This window comes from Carettochelys insculpta, chromosome 1 (assembly GCF_033958435.1).
Source record: "Carettochelys insculpta isolate YL-2023 chromosome 1, ASM3395843v1, whole genome shotgun sequence".
In the NCBI taxonomy this organism is placed as follows: domain Eukaryota; kingdom Metazoa; phylum Chordata; order Testudines; family Carettochelyidae; genus Carettochelys; species Carettochelys insculpta.
In genome coordinates this window covers 187,715,781-187,728,886 of record NC_134137.1, presented here as the reverse complement: position 1 = coordinate 187,728,886, position 13,106 = coordinate 187,715,781, and positions in this window count along the sequence as shown.

Below are 13,106 nucleotides of genomic sequence, written 5' to 3'. Positions count from 1 at the left end.
AATTTGGTACTGACGGTCCAAGTTTTTCCAATATTCTCCTTATTTTTAGAAATGCCAATATTCCAAACTATTGTTTATCCTTCTGAAAGAAAATGCACCTTTTGAATTTCACTCTTTCTGTGTCACAATAAAATGTCATCATTAAGCAAAATTGTTTTCCAAATTACTCAGGTTTACTGATTAATAAAAGAAAGAAGGTATTTTAAAGTAGGTCAAATAGTATGTCTTGTAAATATTAAGTAAATCTCCATCCTATCTGAAAAAAAGTTATTTTATAAATAAAACTTGGGGTGGAGGGCATTTTCACAGGCCTAATGGAAAGATTAGCACTATATTACTTGAGCTCTAGGACATCGAGTTACTCAAAACTTCTTTTATATGCCTCCCAAAATTGGAAGTTAAATTCACAGGAGAAAAAAGGAATCAAGCTGAAACCTAACATGCACATCTCTGCTATCAAGCACTTCTAAAATGTGAATGATATCTCTATAGCTATCTTGTTAACTGCAGCAAAGAAAAATGTATTTTAAGTTTTTTGTAGTCTTATAAATATGAAAAACAATAAATACATGAAATTACTTTTACAGCTCACCTAAAGACAGCAAAATGCTAGTTCTGGAAACTAGTATCTATACCCCCAGAAAGGTTGCTTTATGGGAAAAGGCAATAGGAGGCACTCCCCATGCTACCATTTTAGTGTGATTTCAACCCAGACATGGAGGGGGACATTCTAAGAATAAAAGTGTATTTGTGTTATAGTGGCTATATAAGCCTGAAGCTCTTCAGCAAGAATTCTCCTTAGCATGACTGAAGAGTGATGGCTAGCTATGTATCTCTATCCACCAGAAATCATTCTCACATTGAGGATTTTTGAAGCAGGGGAAAAATGTGTTGTTGTGTAATCATTCTCCATTTTGCTGTCTTCCACTGGTGTTACAGACACATCAGTGCCTTGATTGTCCCCTTACTTACACTGATGTATATCAGAAAATAATCTGCTGAAGTGAATGCATTTATATGAATGGGTTTCTTTTGGAATGAAAAGTGTATCTTGATTTATGGAAACTACATACAGATCTAATAATTTTAAAAGAATAAAAAAAAAAAAACCTTAGGATGAGACAATCTTCATAGTGAAAAAAAAAATTAGAAAATGATAAAAAGCTCCCAGAATAGTTAGAAAATTTCTAAAGAGAAACTTCCTCTTAAAACTTTCCAGTGGCCTGCAAGTCTGAAGCTTCCATTTTGCTGTATACGGAATACTCCCAGAGAGTTCCATGGCACATGTTGGTATGAAAGACCATAGAATATGAGCCAGCAGCATGAAGCCAATCAAAGAAAGTTCTTAAAATTCTTTTATAAATCCCAACCTTTTCACTAGCATGGACTCCGAATTGCCCGCCCTCAAGCATTTGTAGATCCTTAATTACCCTTTCCAAACTGTACGTGGATACCCATCAAAGCCAATTCTAATTGCTCTGTACACTTAATTAAATGGAAAAGGAAACCACACCATAGTTTTTGGACAGCAATTAACGACATTATTGGAAAATATTTAATTTAAAAATAATAATTATAAGTTTGTAATTTATTTAATACTTATTTTCTAGGATCATCTTTATTTATCTTTTTTTTTTTTCATTTCACAGACCCTGTGCAATACCCCAGCAGACCCCCAGTTGGGAACCACTGGTCTAGACCAATGTAGCTGAATTTCAGCAGCAGCTTTGCAAACTGAAGGGACATACCAGGGGAGAAAATCTTTTGCAGAAAGCAGTCGTATTGCCTATTCAAAGAGAAAATATACTCCCCACAGTTTAAAACCAAATGTTCATAATAATGCTCAAAATTATTTTTCAGTTTGTTGTTTTAGAACAGCAGTCTCACTCTAATCCCTTTATCAAACAAGTTGCTACTGCATACTAACTCTGAGGTTCTGAACCTGGAGAGTACTTCCAACCCATAAATGGAACAGATCCCTTATTTCAAATTCCTATATAGCATTTCCTTCCAATGCCTTAGCAGACAAAGTTTTTCTATTGGCTTTCATGGTAATTCAATTTTGCAACAAAAGCTTCAGAATTCAAACTTAAAATACTCAAAATTGGTCCCTTTTCTCTGGACTTTGGTTGCTAGCCCATAAAAGAAAGAGACAATTCCCTCTGTTAAGTAATCTACAAAAACTGGATTTTTTTTATTTTCATTTTATTTTTAGATTGAAATAGTTTCCAGGACAATATTGCATCAGCAAAAGGATTTTTAGGTGTTGGTATCTATTTGAAGCAGTCAGTAAAAACGCATGCTTCATAATCTCTTTATAAAAAAGAGACATGCAGTGAGCACAGAGCCATGAAAGAGAACTGCAATCACATGAAACTCACTAAGCTGGGTATAAAATCAAAACAGACACAAGCAACCTTCATCTTCCAGGAAATATGACCCACTTTGTGGTTTTAAAATTAAGTGTTTGACACTCAGCATTTTTGGCTGCATTTCACTTCAAAGTTAAGGGTTAATTAAATTTTGACTTCCAAAGGAATGCTTAGGGAGAGGTGGAGGGAATGGTGTGGCAGGATGAGTACAAAGAAATGTAGATTGAAAGGGAAGAAAATATTCATGGGAACACCTGTAAAATGAAACTGCTGGCTTTTGCATACTTTCTCAGTAATAATTTACCCATAAGTTTTATAGGAATGGCTTCCATTCTGTTTTCCTTATTTCTAAAGAATGGAAATTCTATGTTTTTCACAGAGTTTTAATGGAGAAATAGATGTTTTATAGTCTTTCAAAACCATCTTTTAGAATGCTACAGCAGGAACATAATTACCAATAAATTCTATAAGATCCAAGGTCACAATATGTGGAGCTGTCAAATATCTTTGTAAGTCAGGTCTGCAGTACATTCATTGTTTTATTTGGGGAACAGACTGAAATAAAACTGAGCAAAACGTATGTGAAATTTATCCTGCAGTGAAGCTTGTTAGTCTTGAATCTGATTTAATGCCTATTGAAGTCTCTGAAATCAACCCCATTGACTTCAGTGGTGTTGGATCCGACCCAGATGGCACACAAGGAAACTTGGTAAATGAAGTCCTATTACTTTAGAATTTGACAGTGTAGACTACGTGAAGCACTACTAAAGACTATAGTGGAAAAAAAACTGGGCTTTGCAGGAAACTAGACTAAATAATACAGCATTAAGTTTTCTCCATATCATGCATTTATTTTATTCAATGCCTCCTTCTAACTGTCCTTTAAGGAGAAATCCTGCAGACTTTAGCATGGAACATATTCTCAATAGTTTTATAATGTTCAGAAATTTTATAAACCAGTTAATCATTTAATTAAATTGCATTCAGAGAAATTTATAAATATTTATAGGATTCTAGCTCATCGTGCCTATCAAATTTGAGATTTTCTCGTAAGAAGAGTGACATAAAGTTCTTATTTCTAGCATATTTTCTTTATTCTGGAATCTATTGAAGGGGAAAACTAATAATAAAATTAATGAATAGAGATCACTGGTTGAACAATTTGTGAGAGATTGTTGAACACTTGGCTGTGGAAAGAGAGAAGGAGGGGTAGCAAGGACTTAATTACTTAAATGAGAGGGGAATATACGGACATCGGATAACACAACTAGCAGTGTGCTTCATCATAGAGAAGTGGTTGGAATGTGTCTGAGGGCCAAAATGTGGTTTAGTTAGAGTATGAGTGACTTTTTATTGAAAGATTATGGAAAGAGCAACTTTCCTGTTTCTCTGTCAGCACAATTATACAGACAAAGGCAATCTTTGGCTCTTTTGTACATCTATAGTTCCAGATGAGGTAGGCAAGAACTTTCTTTCTTTCTTTCTTTCTTTCTAGAGGGCAAATGACGGGGGAAGACAAGATGCAACTCCATTCCTCATTCTTAACAACTTCTATAAGCATCTTTATATTGATCTGCTTCTACTCTATATTTGAAATATAGTCAAAAAGAACTTTGACTGTTAAGTCCTCTAGGAGTCACAAAAAGCCTTCAGCAGACCACTGCAGTTCCTTCCACTTCTCTGCCCTTCTTGTACGAGGCAGGATTGTAGACTTTCAGTCACAATTTGACTGTCATCCCCCATCAACTAGGTGAGGCAAGAGCCTTCTATTACTTTGTGAATCACTGAAAAACTGTGCTTGAAGAACTTCGAGCTGTTTAAATGTAACATGAGCATTTGCTAAGTGCTTAGTCTTTCTACTTTTGAATTATGCATTAAGACTTGTGGAGGACTCATGAGTTTTCTACTTAATTACAAAGTTTCTTTTGCTTATGTAAAATTTATTATTTCACAAATTTTACTCCGATCATGTTCACATTAGCTAACTCTAGAGCCCAACTGATATTCTTTATAGAGGAAAGAACTGGTACTGCTCAATGAAGATGGCATTATCCAAGTACCTTGGAGAGATTTCTTGATTTGTTTTTTTCCCCCAAAAAAGCCTCATATTGCCAATACTGCCAGGTAATTCTGTGGAATAACTTTTAATTAAGGTGGTTATTTTCTTAACCATAGAGATGATGATTTGTACTTCACTATTAGTCCATCAATAAATACGTTGGAGGGAATGTTACAGTGCAAAAAATCCTCTTTGTATGTTCAAGAAATGTCACCAGATAAAATTTTTCTTGTCTGAGTGTCAGGAAATTTATGCAAGGGTCTTGTTTTCAAGGTTATATAATCACTAATATCTTACTGGACTGTCCTGATTTTCTAAAATTAAATACAGAAAAAATAAAATAAAACACTATTTGGAATCCTTCTGGCTAATGAGAAAAAATGTGGCCCTTGGTGGACACTAGAATGGGCCTGAAGGGACACCAGTTCTATTTCTAGTTTTGTTGCTAGGTGACCTTGAGTAAGCCAGTTCACTTCTCCATGCCTCTTTTTTTCATTCATTAAAACGGGTATTGCAATACATACTATGGATATACATATTATCCAGACTATTGTATCAACTTTATTAAATTTACATGCATCTTTATGGGCTACGGATTGTATTATTGACTATGGTAGAATTACAGGGCTTCCTGAAGGAAGTAAAATCAGAGGGATAATTAATGCAAATCCCTAGACAGGTAGCAAGTCCAGATATATCAAAACCCTGAGGGAAAGACATTCTAGTTTGACCTGGAAGAAGAAGCCTAGTAAACAAAGAAGTCAGAATAAAGAAAAATTCAGAAATGACAAAAAATTACAAAATACATGGTCTCCGAAGTTATCTTGATTTCTCTTCAAACAGGATTTAGGAGAGGAGAAACATACGTTTCAGCTACTCAGGCAAGACCTTCATAAAATAGCTGCCTGTGTATGACATTGGATTGGTACTCTGCCAGGCAACTGTTTAAACTGCTTTCACAATTTTGCTTCTAATGGTAGCTCTAGTAGTTAGAGTTGTGGCCAGTTCTTAAATGGTACTAAATGTGTGTCCATACGCATTGGCTATAACTCTCTCTCTCTCTCTCTCTCTCTCTCTCACATGTACACACACACACACACACACTGCTGCAGTTGTGTAAATAAGATTTTTCAAAAATAGGATTAATACATTGTATCCCTTACTATCAGCTCTGTTTGCTGATAAAATTGCCTATAAATTATCTCACAGCTGTACACTAGCTCAGTTGATCAAGTCAGACAATCTCAAGGCTCCCACTATGCCACCATATGGGATAATTTTGACAAACAAGGAAATTTTCATAAGAGCCAACATGCTAACAAAGAGTTTGCTTGATTACAATACATTGTTAATGGACTTCAGTGCAGGAACACCATATAGGCTATGTCTACACTAGCATTCCTCTTTTAAAAGAGGCATTCAAATGAGGGAAATCAAAAATGCAAATGAGGCACATATTTTCATCCCTGGGACCTCATTTGCATATTCTTATTTTGAAAGAGCTTCTTTTGAAAAAAGAAAAGCAGTGTAGCCACAGCTCTTTCAAGAGTAAGAGCTATCTTAGAAAGAACCCTTCTTATTTTTTTAGGACAAGAGGTTCTTTCAAAGGTAGGGTTTACTTTCGAAAGAGCTGCATCTACACTGCTTTTCTTCTTTTGAAAGAAGCTCTTTCAAAATAAGAATATGCAAATGAAGTGCCAGATATATTAATCTGTGCTCATTTGCATTTTAATATCCCTCATTTGCATACCTATTTCGAAATAGGAATGTTAGTGTGGACACAGCCCTAATGATGGAAAAACCTGATAGAAAAGATACGTTGGTGACCAATTCTATATAGTAAAATTGACGAAGGGTGAGTGAATAACAGTCAATGTGTTATGCAAATAACAAAAGCAATGGACTGCATGTTGTAAACTATGATGAATACTGAAGACATATGGAAAATACTTAATTAGATCAAATTCAAAAGTTATTGGACTATGGGGTCAGTTCTGCCCTTTAATAATGATCTCCCATGTTAAGGTGCTTAAAATTCTTCTCCTTAACTGCACAAAATAGCAGTATATGGGAAAGCAGGTTTAAGTCTATCGTGTTTTATGAATGAACAAACCAGGCTTGAAGATAGCCAGATAGAGGTGCTTTGTTTTTCAACCCCATACCATGACTTTGTTGATATTTTGAACCAGCAGTATCATCTCATCCTCTTACGATGCTTTTTGGTTTAAATAATCTTACACAATATGTCATCAACTGAGTATTAGAACGAGCATGGTGATAAGTAAACACCAATTTCCTGGCAACCCAAGTCAAATAATGTTAGTGAATTATAGCTACGTTAAACTTAATGGTGAATAGAAGTGGCTTTTAATGTTTTCATGTGACATTATATGTTTGTATTTTGTTGATGCTAATAATGCAAGATGTCATATAACTGACTCAGAATGATTAAGTAGCAGAATAGAAAGTTATACATTAGCCAACAAATCAGAAGATTAGAGAAGTAACTGCATCTCAGTTCCCTTCTTATTGCTCACAACTGTCTCGTGGTCATCATTGTATGCTGATTTGGAACAACAAAATTCCTTTCCTATGATTCACCCTCTTTGAGTTCTGTCACAGCTATCTTAGTTTATCTAATCAACAAAATAAATACATCTGCAACTGGGCCATTATTACAGAAATAATCTGTGGCAAAAACTGTTGCTCATTGATCTAATTCAATGGCTGAGGCAGGCTTGGGGAGCAGCGCAGAGACAGTTTGTGTGGGTGGTCAGATAGTCAGCAGGTCGATCTGTGTCAGAAGTCTTTGGCAATGGCCAGAATTCTCAGAGGCTACATCTACACTATCACACTACATTGAAGTAGCATATTTCAAACTAGCAACATTGAAATAGTAACAGAGAGGAAGCCGTGCTAGTCTATACACTACCAAAACAAAAAGCAGTCAAGTAGCACTTTAAAGACTAGCAAAATAGTTCATTAGGTGAGCTTTCGTGGGACAGACCCACTTCTTCAGACCATAGTCAGACCAGAACAGACTCAATATTTAAGGCACAGAGAACCAAAAACAGTAAACAAGGAGGACAAATCAGGAAAAGATAATCGAGGTGAGCAAATCAGAGAGTGGAGGGGTGGGGGGAAGGTCAAGAATTAGATTGAGCCAAGTATGCAGACGAGCCCCTATAGTGACTCAGAAAGTTCCCATCACGATTTAAACCACGTGTTAATGTGCCGAATTTGAATATAAAAGCCAGCTCGGCTGTTTCCCTTTCCAGAACGGTGCGATAATTCTTCTTCAGTAACACACATACCTTAGGCCTAAAGGAGGCTTGGTCCTGCACCCACTGACAGGTGCGGGGGGGTTAGGAAGGGGAACCTGGGGAGGGGGGCTGAGGAGGAGGCCCCAGGGGAGGGGACCTGGGTGGGAGGACTCGGAGGGAGGAGGGCCCAGGTAGGGGGCAGGCACACTCTGCATACCCTCATCGGTGCTCATGTCTCCTCCCTGCAGGTGGTGCGTGCGCTCAATGCCCTGCCACTGCAGATGGTCATCTGAGTTGGGTTCACCACCATGGGGATCCTTAACTGCTTCAGGGCCCTCAATGGGACCCACATCCCCATCCGTGCCCTGGACCACAGTGGTGAGTGCTGTATCAACAGGAAGGGCTATCACTGCATGATCCTGCAGACCATGGTGGACAGCTGTGGCCACTTCCAGGACGCATATGTGGGCTGGCCCAGCTGTACCCATGATGCTTGTGTGTTCCACAATTCAGGACTATGACACCAGCTGGAGGGAGGGACCTACATCCCCCAGAGGGAGATCCTTCTGGGGGACACCACCGTACCCCTCTGCCTCATGGCGGATGCGGCCTACCCCCTCCAACCCTGGCTTATGTACCCCTATATGGGCCACTTCAACGCCAGCCAGGAGCACTACAGTGCCCAACTGAACTATGCACACCAACTGGTCAAGCAGGCCTTCGGGAGCCTGAAGGGTCGGTGGCACTGCCTCCTGGTCCTCCTGGATGTGGGACTCTTAAACATCCCCCAGGTTGTGGGTGCCTGCTGCACACTCCACAACCTGGTGGAAAGCAAGGGGGAGGCCTTTGTGCAGGGCTGGGATCTGGAGGCTGGAACAGGCTACCCCCAGCTGGCTGCTGCTCCTCGCCACCAGGCCCACTAGGATGGGGTCCGAGTCTGGGAGGCCCTGCAGTAGTACTTTGACTAGGGGGCCTAGTGGGTGCCACCCAGGCCATCCCTTCTAGGTCCCCTTCACACCGCCCCTACCACCTGCACACCACCCCCACCAAAAGCACACAGAACACAGGGGTTTTTGAAAAATAAAATGGCTTAATTGTTAAATAACCAAAAACTCACCTCTGTGCATAAAAATATAACAAACAGCAACATAAATAACATGCACATAGAAGGGGGACGACTTTATACGGGAGGACAACTATATACGTAGGGACAACTATATACATGGGGGAGATGTAGCCAGGCCAGCCATTGGCTCATAACTCTGGGGCGGGGATGGATGGGCACAACCCCTGTCGTGTCCGGGTGGCTGGTCCCCCTCTCAGCTAGGGTCCCCAGCAAGGCCGGCTGATGGCTGGGATGACTGGGAGGTATGGCCAGGGCAGGTCCTCAGCCCAGTCATTGGTCCCACTGGGCTCCTGCCCTGCAGAGCTGGCAGACAGGGCAGCAGGCAGGGCAGCAGGTGGGGCAGAGGTGGGGTGGCAGGTGGGTCATCAGGTGGGAGGGAGGGCAGCACGGAGGGCAATTGGGGGGGCAGCAGGGCCACCAGCTCCTCCAAGGTGATGGCCACCCTGTTGAAGGTGTCCATAAAGTCCCTCCAGGCCTCCCAGTGCCAGGAAGCCTTCCACTCCTCGAAGTGGAATTTCTACTCCATGATATCCACCTGTTGTCAGAGAGCAGTGGCCACCTTGGGGTCGTGGCTGGTGCATCTCTGTCCCCGGCGGAGGTGGGCCCATCCCACTATCACCAGTGCCCCCGGGTGGTGATGGTCTGGGGATCTCTGGGGGCTGTCCTGGACCACAGACAGTGACAGGCTGTCCTGGCCCTTGGATGGTGTGGCTGCAGAAATGAGGGGGAGGGGAGAGGGAGGTGATGAGTACTGAGCCCTGCCCCGTGGCCCACGCACCCCATCCCCTTGTAGGCATTTGGTCCCCATCCCCTGTCCCCCATCAGTGCATGCGGTGGCTCTGTGGGTGGCCCCTTCCCATGGTCTGCCCCCTCCCACCTCCCATTGGGGCAGGGCATGGCGCTATTCGTGGGTGAGGCTGCTGACGGGCACTGGTGGCTGTGGCACCATCCCTGGCCTGTGTTCTGCCCGGGCCTTAGGGGTCTGGGGTCTGCTGGGGATGTGGGGGGAGCCTGATTACGTATGATACCCCTGCCCCATGCCCTGGGGATGTGTGCCCTGTGGGGTACGTACCTGACAGTCCACCGCCATGGTCGGGGGAGGCCCGTTGGGTGGATGCTTGGCTGGAGCTGTGGGAGAGGATGTCCAGCACCAGCTCCTCCTCCTCACTGGACCACTCCACAGCCTCGGTGCCCCACTCTGGCTCAGCCCTGGTGGTGTGGGGCTGGGTGATGGTCCCAGCTCCTTGACCTGCTGGGGCTCCTTGGCCATTGTGTCAAGCACAGCCGGGGGGTGGGGGGAGGAGGTGTCCCAAGAGCCCAGGATGTCCCTGAGCTCCCGATAATAGGGGCAAGTGGTGGGGACAGCCCCAGACTGGCTGGCCAAGTCCCGCACCTGGGCGTAACCCTGCTGCAACTCCTTGACCTTACTCCTGACATGGTCAGGAGTTCAGGCAGGGTGATCCCAGGCAGTCAGGCCCTCGGCCAGCCAGGTGAATGCCTCTGCATTCTGCCGCTAGCTCCCCATTATGTGGAGCACTTCCTCCTCATCCCAGAGTCCCAGCAGGTCACAGAGCTCGGAGTCGGACCAGGAGGGGCCCTGCTTCCCGCCCCACTGGCTGGAGGCCTAAGAGCCCTGGGATGGCCTGGGGGGAAGCCCTTGGTGTGCTCGGGGGGCTGGCTGGCTGCCATCAGCTGTCTATGGGACATGCAGGGGGCACCACGTGGCAAGGCTGCTGCCTGCATGGTCTCAGCTTCTAGCTATGGGGTTTCTGGGTCCATGTAGCTTTAAGAACTGCTGGACAGAGAGATCATAGAGCCCTGAAAGGGCTGGACAGCACGTCTCCACCTAACAGCTGATTGCCGCCATGACGGACCCTGCTATTTCGAAGTAGTGGGACGCGGAATGTCTACACACATCCTACGTTGATGTTAGATGTCAATGTAGGATGCTGTTCCCATCTTCTGACAGGAATAGTGATTTCGCCGTCTCCCCATCTAAGTTTGAAGTTGCATGTGCCGTGTGTAGATGTGGCGCACATTATTTCAAAGTTGGACTTGCTACTTCAGTGTAGTGTGCTGATGTAGACATATCCAGAGGGTTTAGTAACTGAACCAGCCCATCCAAGTTGGGTAGGGAGATAAGGTTGGCTGAAGTGGCAGGTTGAGAAGGTAAGGTTAGGCAAGGCAACAAGGCAAGGTAGTTTTGGCAATAATAAGCAGACAATGGTCTGTTGCTCAGACAATGTCTTCTGCCAATGTGCGTCTTTATACAGACCAGTTACCCTATTTGAACGGCCCCTGTTCATTCAATCAGGTGCTCAAGGTGCTCCCCATATGGGGCTGTAGGCCTTTAGCACTACAGCTGTCAGTCAGCGGTATCGTTCACTTTACCACCATGATGCAGTGGGTAAGCATACCGTTTAAGTTCAATAATGGGATCCTGTCATCTAATAAGGAATCGATAGTTCATTATTTCATTAGTCACAAAGCACATATGATGACAAACATACCTTGTCAATCACCAATATCTTATTAATCATAGAACATGCTTGATAAAAATATCCCATGCCAATTACCATTTATCCTTCTCTGGATGGATCATGCTATGATCACAAAAAGAGTTTAATTCTGAAATGTGCCTCATCCCCACAAAATATAGGATAATGTCATTACACCTCTCAATTGATTCCAGTGCAAATAACTATGTCAGCATGGAAGACTGACAAAATTAGTTACCAAGAGCATAGAATAGATTAAACTTTTTATACTTAATTTTATCGTTATATAAAAAGTAATTTTCTTCAATATGTTAAATGCTTTTAATGTTGAATGATAACATGAAAAAATGAAAAAAACAAACACATGAAAGTTTATGAAACTATGTAATTTTCCAACTTCCTGCTCCAGATGTCAGATGCAGCTTAAATGTGTAGATAATATAAGTTATGTATCCAACTTCAGCCTGATGCAGTTTGAAATGAGTAAAATATACTTCCTAAAATATGGATTTACTATGAAAATGCTGACAGACACTTAATTACTTCAGACATTATGTCTGTGTACATTAGCTTTCATGATGGAAACCTTGGGGCTCTTGCTGAACAGTATTATCAGCTGCTTATATAAATCCTCTGTATAATACTGTTAGAATACATCTTAAAGTACAGATTGTGCTATTTTTTCACTGAATGATCTCATGGAAGTCTTGGCACTTTGGTGCTTACCTGATTAACAAAGTTAATGAGTTGCCCTTCTGCAGCATTCTGTCATGTGTTATATAACCACTTGCTGACTGAGTAAACAGGGTCTGAGGGCAAAGAAAAAAAAAGAAAACAGTGAATCACAGGGCAGAGAAAAAATGAACAATGCAGTGTAATGAAGTACACATAAATGTCTGGTAGAAACAGCAAATATTAATCCAAATGGAAAACTGTAATAGTTACCATTTTTGCAGTTGTTGGAATTCCTGGGGTGTCAGACAATGTGGGTGGTGGTGAGCCATTATGTATTTAAGGACAGTAAATGCTAAGATTCATAAAGTTAAACATAACTGTTTTATCTGTCAAACATAAATTATCAGCCTATGTCAAAATATACAAAGTAAATAGCCTAAAATCAACCTCTAAATCCTCATGCAGCATTATTTTCTTCTTTGTCTATCTGTAAATTATAGTTATTATCGATGGAAACATTTCTGATGAGCTTGTGTTTACATAGAATGAATTGATATTTATGGATATTTATTGATAACTCTAATCCTTCCAAGCCTAAATATAATAATCTGTAGGCTGAGAGAGTGACATAAGAATGTGGGATAGCAAACAACGAAATGACAGACAAAAACAGGAAGTTAACCTGAAGATTTAAATAATACATTATTAGGCATTGCAGAGGGAAAAGAAAAAAAACATTAAAAAAGAATGAGGAGGAAACAAAGAAATGACTTTTGGTCTTAAGTGAAATAACTAGAAACAGAACACATCATCTGCTACAAACTAAAAATGTCTCAGAAGCATAAAAATCATAAAGAACCACATAAATTGGTATGTGTGTTTGTCAGAGGGAAAGATAGAAAAACAGAACAAATATTGCAATATTTCTATGGCTTAGAATAGAATGTCTGTGACCATGGCAATTATTGAAGTGTAAACAGAGCCAAAGCTGAAGCCTGGTCTGTGCTTATTTTGGATTGACATACCTATGTGACTCTGGGGTGTGAAAAATGAGGAGCCCTACATGACATAGCTGTGTCAAACTAGCTCTCAGTGTACCCACAGCTTAATCAA